The sequence below is a fragment of the Ranitomeya variabilis genome, chromosome 2 (assembly GCF_051348905.1).
Source record: "Ranitomeya variabilis isolate aRanVar5 chromosome 2, aRanVar5.hap1, whole genome shotgun sequence".
Lineage (NCBI taxonomy): Eukaryota > Metazoa > Chordata > Amphibia > Anura > Dendrobatidae > Ranitomeya > Ranitomeya variabilis.
The window spans coordinates 860,978,576-860,989,616 of record NC_135233.1 but is presented as its reverse complement, the minus strand read 5'-3'; positions in this window follow the sequence as shown (position 1 = coordinate 860,989,616).

The following is an 11,041-nucleotide window of genomic DNA, read 5'->3' as shown; positions in this document are numbered from 1 at the left end:
GCCATGGAATAAATGGCGCTATAACAATAAATAATAATAATAATAATAAATAACAATAATAAAGATTATAACTGTGATGTCTGGCCAAGACTGAATCATGATGTTCACTAAGAACTCTCAGACGGAGATTCACAGGTACAAACAGTTTACCTAACGGACAGGTAGCAGGGGCACCCCCCTGAGCATCAACAACCTCTTTCTCATGATCAGAGCATATAGACACAATAACCACCCCTTTTTGTAGTATAGGAACAATTATCTCCACCCCCAGGAAAACAACAAGATAAGGCATCCGCCTTAATGTTCTTGTTCCCCGGTCTATATGTAACAAAAAAGACAAACCTGGTGAATATCAATACCCATCTAGTCTGTATAGACGTTAGATATTTTGCAGACTCGTGATATACCAGATTCTTATGATCCTTGATTACCATAACCGGATGAACTACCACCTCCAGAAAATGATGCCACTCTTCAACGGCCCACTTGATTGCCAAGAGTTTCCTGTTACCAATGTCATAATTTTTTTCTGCAGATGACAGTTTTTTTTTAGAAAAGTAGGCACACGGACCCCATTTACCAGGAGACACACCTTGCAACAATATAGCCCCCACCCCCACTTCAGACACATCAACTTCTACAATAAAGGGCTGAGTGACATCAGGCTGTATGAATATTGGTGCAGATGCAAAACACCCCTTCAAGGTATCAAATGCCTCCCTGGCTGGACTGGACCATTTGGAAAAGCCTGTCCCTTTCCTGGTCATATCCGTCAGAGGTTTGGCCAATACTGAAAAGTTTTTGATGAACTTACGATAGTAGTTGGCGAAACCCAAAAACCTTTGTAATGTCTTCAAAACCTTAGGATGATCCCAATCCAGTTCCTCCCATACTTTTGCCAGATCCATGCGAAAACTGGCGGATGATAAAACAGAAACAGGATCTACTCAATTGGGAACATACATTTCTCTGGTTTGACATAATTTATTGTCTCTGAGTATCTGTAAGACCTGCCTGACATGTACCTCATATGCCTCAAGATCAGGTGAATGAATTAATATGTCATCAAGATAGATTACAACAAATCTACCTATCAGGTGATTAAAGATGTCATTTACAAAGTGCTGAAAGATGCCAGGAGCATTAGTCAATCCAAGTGAGATCACAAGGTTCTCATAGTGTCCCTCGGGCGTATTGAAAGCTGTTTTCCAATCACCTCCCTCTTTAATACAAATGCCCCTGAGATTCAGCTTAGAAAACCATTTTGTTCCTACAATCTTATTAAAAAGGTCTGGGATGTGAGGGAGTGCATATGGATTCTGGACCGTGATCTCATTGAGTTTGCAGAAATCTAGACAGAGGCGTAACCCCCTATCTTTCTTTTTTACAAAGAAAAAACACACAGCAATGGGGGATGAGGATGGTTTCATATAACCCTTTGCCAAACTTTCCGCAATATAGTCCTTCATGACCTACCTCTCTGGACCAGAGATATTATATAGTCTGCTCTTTGGGACAAGATTAATGGTGCAATCATAAAGATGATTGGGAGAAAGTTCTTGGCACCCCTGCTCCGAAAACACATCCCCAAAGTCAGACAGGTATAAAGACACGGACTGGGGATCCACCCTTGCAAGCCGGGTGAACAAGCACTGTCCTTTACAATACTCACTCCACTTTACCACCTCCTGAGTCTGCCATTCTACGAAAGGGTTGTGCCAAGGTAGACCAAGAACCACAGGAGAGGGCAGACCCTCTAGCACATACCAGTAAATACCTTTTGAGTGCATCGCCCCTTCCTGTAGATGTAACTTTTGGATGACTTGAGTAAAATTCCCCTATCTCAAGGGTGCAGAGTAGATTGACTATTATGGGTATACTGTAGATCTGGACAGTGGATGTGGTTTGAGGCCTTGGACCTGGATGAACCTAGCATCAATCAAATTAAACCCCGCCCTACTGTCCAGTAATGCAGAAATTGCCACCTTATTTTGGCCCAGATGGATTTCAGCAGCGGCGGCTGTTTACAGTGAGGTAAGGAAGGACATGCACCCACGAAATGGTCCTTTTTCCTATAGTAAAAACACACTTCCCCTTTACGCCGAACTACAGTTTGGTTCCCAGAATGTCTTGCCCCATCCAACTGCATGGGTTCCTCAGATGACTCAGACCAGATTTTCCTTGGACGCGGACTTCCCACACATTGGGGTGTCTCTTTATGTCTCTGGCAAAGATGGTGATCCACCTGGATAGCCAGAGACATGGCCACCTCAAGGGAAACTGAAGTCTCATACAGGGCTAAGACATCATTCATCATTACTGATAGCCCTTGACAGAACTGGCTACAGAGCGTGGGGTCAATTCACTTAGTGTCAGTGGACCACCTATGAAACTCGGAGCAATACTGCTCCACTGACAGGTCTTCCTGATGTAGTGTGGGCTCAGCCAGGGTGACGTGGTCTGGATCGTCATATATATAACCCAGTGCCAGAAAAAATTCCTCCACCGTCTGGAGCGACTAGGAGTCAGATGGGAAAGAGACTGCCCATGCTTGATGGTCACCCTGTAGGAGAGATATTATTATCCCCACTCATTGCTCCACAGTTCCTGAAGAACAAGGACATAACATGAAGTAAAGCTTACAGGCCTCCCTGAAAACAACAAACTTGCGCCCCAGAGAACCTGTCAGGCAAAGCGTTCTTAGGCTCCACTAAGGGTTACCTGGGAGTCATGGTCCCAAAACCTAATGTTTTAAGGTGCTGCAAAAAGACAGTTCGTAGATCTGCCACCTCCATGCTGAGTTGCTGCAGTTGCCCTGTCAAGGCAGAGATAGAATCCATAATGGATCAAAAAACGGTTTCGGCAAGAGTTAATGTCACGACTCTGCTATTGGTGTTATGGGACCAGGGACTCTTTCCCTGTTCCTAACTCTAGATGCACCCTCGCTCACCCTATTCCCTGAATTACTTCTAATGATGAAGACTCTGGGGCCATTACGTTACCTTAGCTCCTGAATCAATCCTCAGTCTGTACCATTCCCCCACCCAGGGAAGAGGGGGGTAGTAGTGTACTGTAATACACCAACCAGACTAACAAGGTAATACAAACAGGGATAAAGGAAAATACCAATTATACAAATGTACTCACACAAACAACAGAGGTCAATACCGGGAAGTGGCAGATGGGGTAAAACCAAAGTAGGAGAAGGAGGGGAATTAGCAAGCAAGACCGAGCAATAGTCTCAGATAAATCCAGACAGAGCCCAGATTATAAAGGAGATGGGAGTGGCTAACAGTGAACAGCTGAGAGCCTTAATGCAGAAAAGCTTCCAAGAGCTATCAACTGAGTAGATTAACCCGTGCACTGCTAAAAGAAACCTCCATCATTTAATATGAAAGTGAAGTGCTTCTAAACAGTGCAGGGGTAGGAAAAATCAGACGCTGCAGTCTTGTGGGTCCTCTCTGTCACGATAAACCAGTGACATCATGCTTTAATCAGCATTAATCATGTGACAGTTTCAATCTAAGATCAGAAAAAACTTGGCACTCTAGAGGAACTTTGGCGTGAAAAAAGATATTTATTGATGTGCATCCATAAAGACAAGATTTTGAACATTTTCGGTCCACATCTGGACCTGCATCAGAACAAATTTTACTGGTGTAAAGAGAAAAGCGTGTATCCTGTCAATACCGGTTCCAATAGGTTTATTCGGATAGCCTGGATGCAGTACGAGATCCTGTATGTGTCAGCGCACGTGGTTCAATCTAAGACTAGTCAGCAAAGGTGACACTATACAGAAGAAGCTTCCATATAAAAAATGTAAAATGTTATAATAACTATAATATCTATTATAACAACTTTATTTTGTGTTTGAAACTTTGTAAAGAGACAAAGAAAAAATTAACGTGGTTGTCCCATTTAAAAAAAACTTTGGTCACCGTGTTATAAAGAAACAACCTGCACTTTACTCACCATCCTCGTGGTCCAAAACGGAATCTCTGCATCTGCTCACGGTGTCTTGTTCTGGCTGCATCTGAGCTCACTGATTGGGTGCAGGGCCAGCTCCTAGGACAGGGCCCTGAACAAGCAGGGGGCCCACTCGCCGTCGGGGACACTGGCGCGCTATAGTGCCGGCCCCCGCGAGTGGATCCCCCGCCTGCTCCGGGCCCCGGCACTTGTGATACTTACCTCTCTTGGTTCCAGTGCTTCAGCGTCTTCCATCCTCTGACTGTGACGTTCAGGTCAGAGGGCGCGATGACGTCACCAGTGTGCGCCCTCTGCCTGAGCAGTCGCAGCACAGAGAGCAGGAAGACGCCGACGCTGAGGAGTCCAGAGCAGAGCAGCGGCAAGCAACGAGAGGTGAGTATTTCATTTTTTTTTTTATATTTGGAGCAATATATGGGGACCATCAGAAGGGGCCCATATATGGAGCATTATATGGGGCCAATAATATAGGGAGCTTCTTATGAAGCCAATTCTATAGGGAGCATTATATGGGGCCAATTTAATATGGAGCATCTTATGGGGCCAATTCAATATGGAGCAGTATATGGGGCCAATTACATATGGAGCAGTATATGGGGCCAATAATATATGAAGCATCTTATGGGACTAATTATATATGGAGCATTTTATATGGCCAATTATATATGGAGCATTATATGGGGCCCATTATACATGGAGCATCTTATGGGGGCCAATTATTTTTGGAGCATTATATGGGACCCATTCTGTAAGGAGTATTATATGGGGCCGATCCTGTATGGAGCATCATATGGGGCCCATTCTGTATAGAGCAATATATGGGACTCAGTATACTGTATGGGGCCAATCATGTACTGTATGGAGCATTATATGAGGCCCATTATATATGGAGCAATAGATGGGGCCCATCAGGGCCGGCCTTTGCCCTGTGCGACCTGTGCGGCCGCACAGGGCGCCAAGGCTCGTTAGCATACAATGGGCGCATTTGAGCTCAGCAGATTAATGTCACATTACATCACAATGTAGACGCTTAATGGCCTGAGGGCGCCCGCACCTCTTGTGGCGCCCCCCGCCGCGCCATTTGCGCTATCTGTATCTGCTGCTCGCCTGCTCCTGCCCAGGGCCGGCCTTTGCCCTGTGCGACCTGTGCGGCCGCACAGGGCGCCAAGGCTCGTTAGCATACAAGGGGCGCATTTGAGCTCAGCAGATTAATGTCACATTACATCACAATGTAGACGCTTAATGGCCTGAGGGCGCCCGCACCTCTTGTGGCGCCCCCCGCCGCGCCATTTGCGCTATCTGTATCTGCTGCTCGCCTGCTCCTGCCCAGTGCCGCCCGCCCGGCGCCCGCCCTGTCGCTCGGCTCTCTGCGTGTGACGTAATGTCACACGCGCAAGCCGTTCTCCCCGCTGGGCAGGGACAGCACGCAGAGGAACTTTAGTTCCGCCTTCTGCTGTCCCCGGCGGGAGAGAACGGCTGCACAGCGTGTGACATGATTACGCCACACGTCCCCGCTCGTGCCCCGCCGCTCTCTTCCCGGCACTGAAGAGCAGAGCAGAGGTGGACCTGAGGAGCCAACTGTTACTCAGCCAAGCAAAGCGTGAGTAATAACCACCTCACATGGCCTCCACTATGCTGGCGGTCGCCCCGGGGGGGGGGGGGGGGGGGTTGGGGTGCAGCTTGCTTTTTTGCAGTGTGCGTGTGGGGGGGGGGGGGTGGTTGGGGTGCAGCCTTATTTTTTGGTGTGTGTGGAGGGTGGGGTGGGGTTGGGGTGCAGCTTGCTTTATTTTTTGCAGAGTGTGTGTGTGGGGGGGGGGTTGGGGTGCAGCTTGCTTTATTTTTTGCATTGTGTGTGTGGGGGGGTGGGGTTGGGGTGCCGCTTGCTTTATTTTTTGCAGTGTGCGTGTGTGGGGGGGTGGGGTTGGGGTGCAGCCTTATTTTTTGGTGTGTGTGTGGGGGGGGGTTGGGGTGCAGCCTTATTTTTTGCAGTGTGTGTGTGGGGGGGGGGCGGGGTGGGGTTGGGGTGCTGCTTTATTTTGCAAACGTATTATGTGTGGGGGGGCGGGGGGTTGGGGTGCAGCTTTATTTTGGAAACGTATTATGTGTGTGGGGGGGGCGGGGGGGGGTTGGGGTGCAGCTTTATTTTGGAAACGTATTATGTGTTGCCGCAAGCAAGGGGCCCATCCGCAAGCATGGTCGCTGTGACTGGGTCCGGACACTGTGGCTGGGCACCATTGCTGTGACCCTTTTGCTGTGGGGCCCATTGTGTGGCTGGGCCCTGTTGCTGTGGCTGGGCACTGTGCTTGTGGTGGGGCCTAGCCACAGCAATGGGGCCCAGCAGCAAGCACGGGGCCCAACAGCAGCAATGGGGCCCAGCCACAAAAAAAGGGGACCAGCCGCAAGAAAAGGGCCCAGCGACAGCAATGGGGCCCAGCCACAAGCACGGTCACTGTGACTGGGTCCGGACACTGTGGCTGGGCACCATTGCTGTGACCCTTTTGCTGTGGGGCCCATTGTGTGGCTGGGCACTGTGCTTGTGGCAAAAATAAAAAAAAAGGACACACCATGGATGCGGGCGGGCGGCACTGGGCCCCCCCAAGCCACGGGCCTGGGTGCTTCCGCATCCGTCGCATCTATGGTGTGTACGCCACTGCATATGGCTCTAGGAACACAAAAGGGTGTTTAGCCTGATTTTCAGGCGTCCTATGGGTCTACCATGTAACATACTACTATGTCCAGGGCAGAAGGGGCTAAAATAGCCCTATGGTGCCTAACCTAACCATGGCAACCGGGGGGGCAATTGGGGGTTAGGTGCATTGCTCAGGAGCCACCCTACTCTCACTTCCTCCCGCTCCTCTCTGCTAAATGTATTCATCCATCCTTCTCCTTCTCCTTCTCCCCCTCCCACTCTTCCCAGACTTTGTGCAGTGTACAGTGGCTTACTTGTTTCTAGTTACTTATCACCTGCTCACCTCTGCCACCTTAGGTTTAAATGAGCAGATAGATGGTTATAGTAGCATGTGGACTGCACTAATAAGACTTTTGGTCCACACCTAACCTTTTCAGGGAAGAATAACATTTGTCAGGCAAGATGAGCCCTAAGAAAGCATCTGGTGCACAGAACAGAAAGCGAAAGGCCTTAGCAGAACAGGCAAATCAAAAGCAAGCAGGGTCTTTAAAAAGACGGTTCGAAAAATCTTCTGAACATGGTGGCACCAATGTACCGAGCACTGCTGAGGAATCAACATCAGATATTCCACAGCAAGAATGTGAAATAAGGAGTGGTATGGATACAATCCCATTGGAGCCAGGGGAACCATCAACGTCATTGAAAATTAGGATCAGCGAAGTTGACCAAGAGTCTACCATAGCAGACGTTTATGAGGTTGCAGTAGAACAAGATCAGTCTACCACACCAGCCCTCACATCAGAAGGGGATAACACATGCCAGCATGTGGAGGGCATTGATGAGGCTGAAAGCAGTGAAATTTCTGCAATCATTGACTCAGATCCTGCACTTTGGCCTACATTAAATTCTTCATCAATTGATCTAATCGTAGAAGCAGGCCCTGTGCAACTTAAAAATATAGAATTTAAGAGAGATGAGAGGAATCGACATTTTTCAGAGGACTTTTACTCTAGAATTTTGGACAATGGCGTGAAACGAGCAAGAAAGTGGTTGGTGTACTCCAAAAGTTTGAACAAAGTATTTTGCTTTTGTTGCAAACTGTTTGATAGAAGATCCCGTACGGCACTTGCATTGGATGGATCACAGGATTGGAGCCATATGAGTCAGATGTTAAAGGCCCATGAAACTTCCATTAACCATTACTCAGCAGAAACAAAGTGGATAGAAGTTCAGCTTCGCATGAAAAACAAAAAAACAATTGACCATCAGTTACAGAGCAGAATACAGAAAGAGCAGCAGCACTGGAGAAACGTACTGGAAAGACTCATGCGTATTACTCAGTTGTTGGCTGAACGGAACTTGGCATTTCGAGGATCTTCTGATCGTCTATACACCGCAAATAATGGAAATTTTCTTGCTATAGTACAGTTATTAGGAAATTATGACTTTGTAATGGCAGAACATCTGCGACGAGTCAAGTCAAAGGAGACATCTGACCACTACTGTAGTAAAACTATTAAAAATGAAATAATTAATTTGATGGCCAAAAAGGTTATTAGTGAAATTCTTGAAAGATGCAAAAAGGCAAAGTATTATTCCTTAATTCTTGATTGTACAACTGATCTAGCCCATCAAGAGCAGATGTCTTTTACCATCCGTTTTATTGATGTTAAACTTGGGTTATGCCAGATCAGGGAACATTTTCTTGGATATGTTGCTGTAACAGACACAACTGGTAGAGGATTATCAGATATTATTCTTAATTTCCTAATTAGCAAAGAGCTAGATGTTGATGACTGTCGTGGCCAGGGCTATGACAATGGTGCCAATATGGCAGGCAAAAATAATGGTGTTCAAGCCAACATACTAAAAAAAAATCCAAGGGCGTTTTTTGTACCATGTGGATGCCACAGCCTCAATTTAGTGGTTGGAGATGCAGCAGAATCTAACATAGATTCTATAACCCTGTTTGGAATTATTCAGCGTGTATATACTATTTTTGCTGGGTCAGCCAAGAGATGGAAGGTTTTGACAGACCATGTATCAGGTCTTACTGTAAAACCTCTATGTACCACAAGATGGGAATGCCGGATAAACTGCCTCAAACCACTGATCCAAAATCTAGCAGGTATACAGGAGGCATTATTTGCCCTTTCTGAAGACAGCAGTACAGAGCCAAAAACAAAACATGATGCTCTAGAGTTGTCCCAACATATCCTTAATTTTAAATTCATGGTGTCCTTAATTGTGTGGTATGACATATTATTTCAAATCAATATTGTGAGCAAAGCTTTGCAAAACCAGACCGCCAACCTCATCACAGCAGCAGACATGATTGAAAAAACCCATGATTTTCTTAAGAAATTCAGGGAGAATGGTTTTGAAGGCTCTTTCCAAAGAGCAAAGAATATAGCAGAGGAAAATGGTGTGGACCCCATATTTAAGAGTACCTCACGTGTTAGAATTAAAAAACCCACTTTTAGCTATGAAGGACGGGATGAACCAATTGTGGATGCAAAGCAGAAATTTAAGGTTGAGTTCTTCAATGTGTTGGTGGATACTGCTTTAAATTCAATGGAGGAGCGTTTCCAGCAACTCAGTATTCATAATAAAAAATGGGGCTTTTTGTACGATATAAAGAGCCATGAATCACGGGAAGACTTGTTGGCACATAGTGTAGAACTGCAGAAGTCTCTGACTTATGGCAATAAGTCTGACATAAATGGTGCTGAACTTTCTGATGAACTCTGGCACATTCGGAATGTGCTCCCTGATGATGTTGAGACTCCGCTGCAGATACTTGGTTTCCTCACCAAAAATGAGTTTACAGAGCACTTTCCACAAACCTGGACTGCACTTCAGATTCTGTGCACCATCCCGATTTCTGTGGCCTCAGGAGAGCGCAGTTTTTCAAAACTTAAGCTCATTAAGACATATTTAAGGTCCACTATGACAGAGAGCAGGTTATCCTCACTTGCAGTCTTGTCAATTGAAAATGATGTGTTGGCATCTCTAGACTTAAATGAAACTATTGATGAGTTTGCCAAAGTAAAAGCACGGAAAGTTGCTTTTTAAATCAGTTTATGTAGCACGTTATTATGTTCTTGTTGTTGCTGGATTACAGTATAGTGCACTTTATTTTTATTTTTTTGTCTTGAAGGTTGAAAATTGTGCACATATTTAATGACAGTTTTTCTCATGTATGTTGCATATTTATTATATTATTTATATTTGATATTTTAAGATATTTTATTTAGTATTAAGGTGGATCAAAAGTCATAGAATGACTCTTGGTCCGCACGGCACCCGACCTGCTGCCACCCGTCCGGAACTCTTCTCCATGCTGGCCATCATCTCTGCACTCCGATTGGCTGTCAGCGTTGGGCTGACAGCCAATCAGAGTGCAGGGCGGTGTTTGGCCTTGCAGGCCGCCGCTCTGCACTCTGATTGGCTGTCAGCCCATATGGCTTTGGACCAAGCGTCATTTTTTCCTTTTGGTCCGCTTTAAAGCACTTTATAATTCCCGTTATTGCAATATTAGTGTTTCTTCAAGTGTTTTGCAGGGAAACACAAGTTTTCTAAGTAAACGTGTTGTTGTGAATATTAAAGAGTTATTGTTTTCTTTCAAAGTTTGGAGGGGGGGGGCGCCGTCCTGCAGTCTCGCACAGGGCGCCTTTTGGGCTAAGTCCGGCCCTGGGGCCCATCATATACTGTATGGAGAATTATATGTGGCTCACTATACTGTATGGAGCATTATATGGGGTCAATTCCGTATGGAGCAATATATGCGGCTCATTCTGTATGGAGCACTCTGTGGTGCCCATTATACTGTATGGAGCATTATATGAGGCTCATTATTCTGTATCGAGCATAATATTGGGCTCATTATTCTGTTTGGAACAATATATGGGGCTCATTATTCTGTATAAAGGACTATGTGGTGCCAATTATACTGCATGGAGCACTATATGGGGCCATTATACTGTATGGGGCAATATATGGGGCTCATTATTCTGTTTGGAGCAATATATGGGGCTCATTATTCTGTATAGAGGACTGTACTGTCCGGTTTCTGAGCTAATGTAGAATGTACAATAGATATCACTCATGTAATGTAAGAAGTAAGTGAAATCTTTGGCATTGTACTAAACCTATATTTCTCTGCCGTATCAGTGCATGATGAATTGTGATATGTGTTAAAGGGGCCCATCGGGACTCTTTCACCCAGAGCTCATGAAAACCTGGAGCCGACCCTGACTGCGAGAAGCGGCAGAGACTCAGTGCTGGACCTGGGGATGGTGAATAAACAACTGGTTTTTTTTTAACACAAAGTGCACATGGGGACCAAGTTTTTCTAAAAGGGGTAACCCCATTAAAAGCATACTTTACTAACTGATTTGTATTTCCTTTTGCACTAGGGATTTCCTG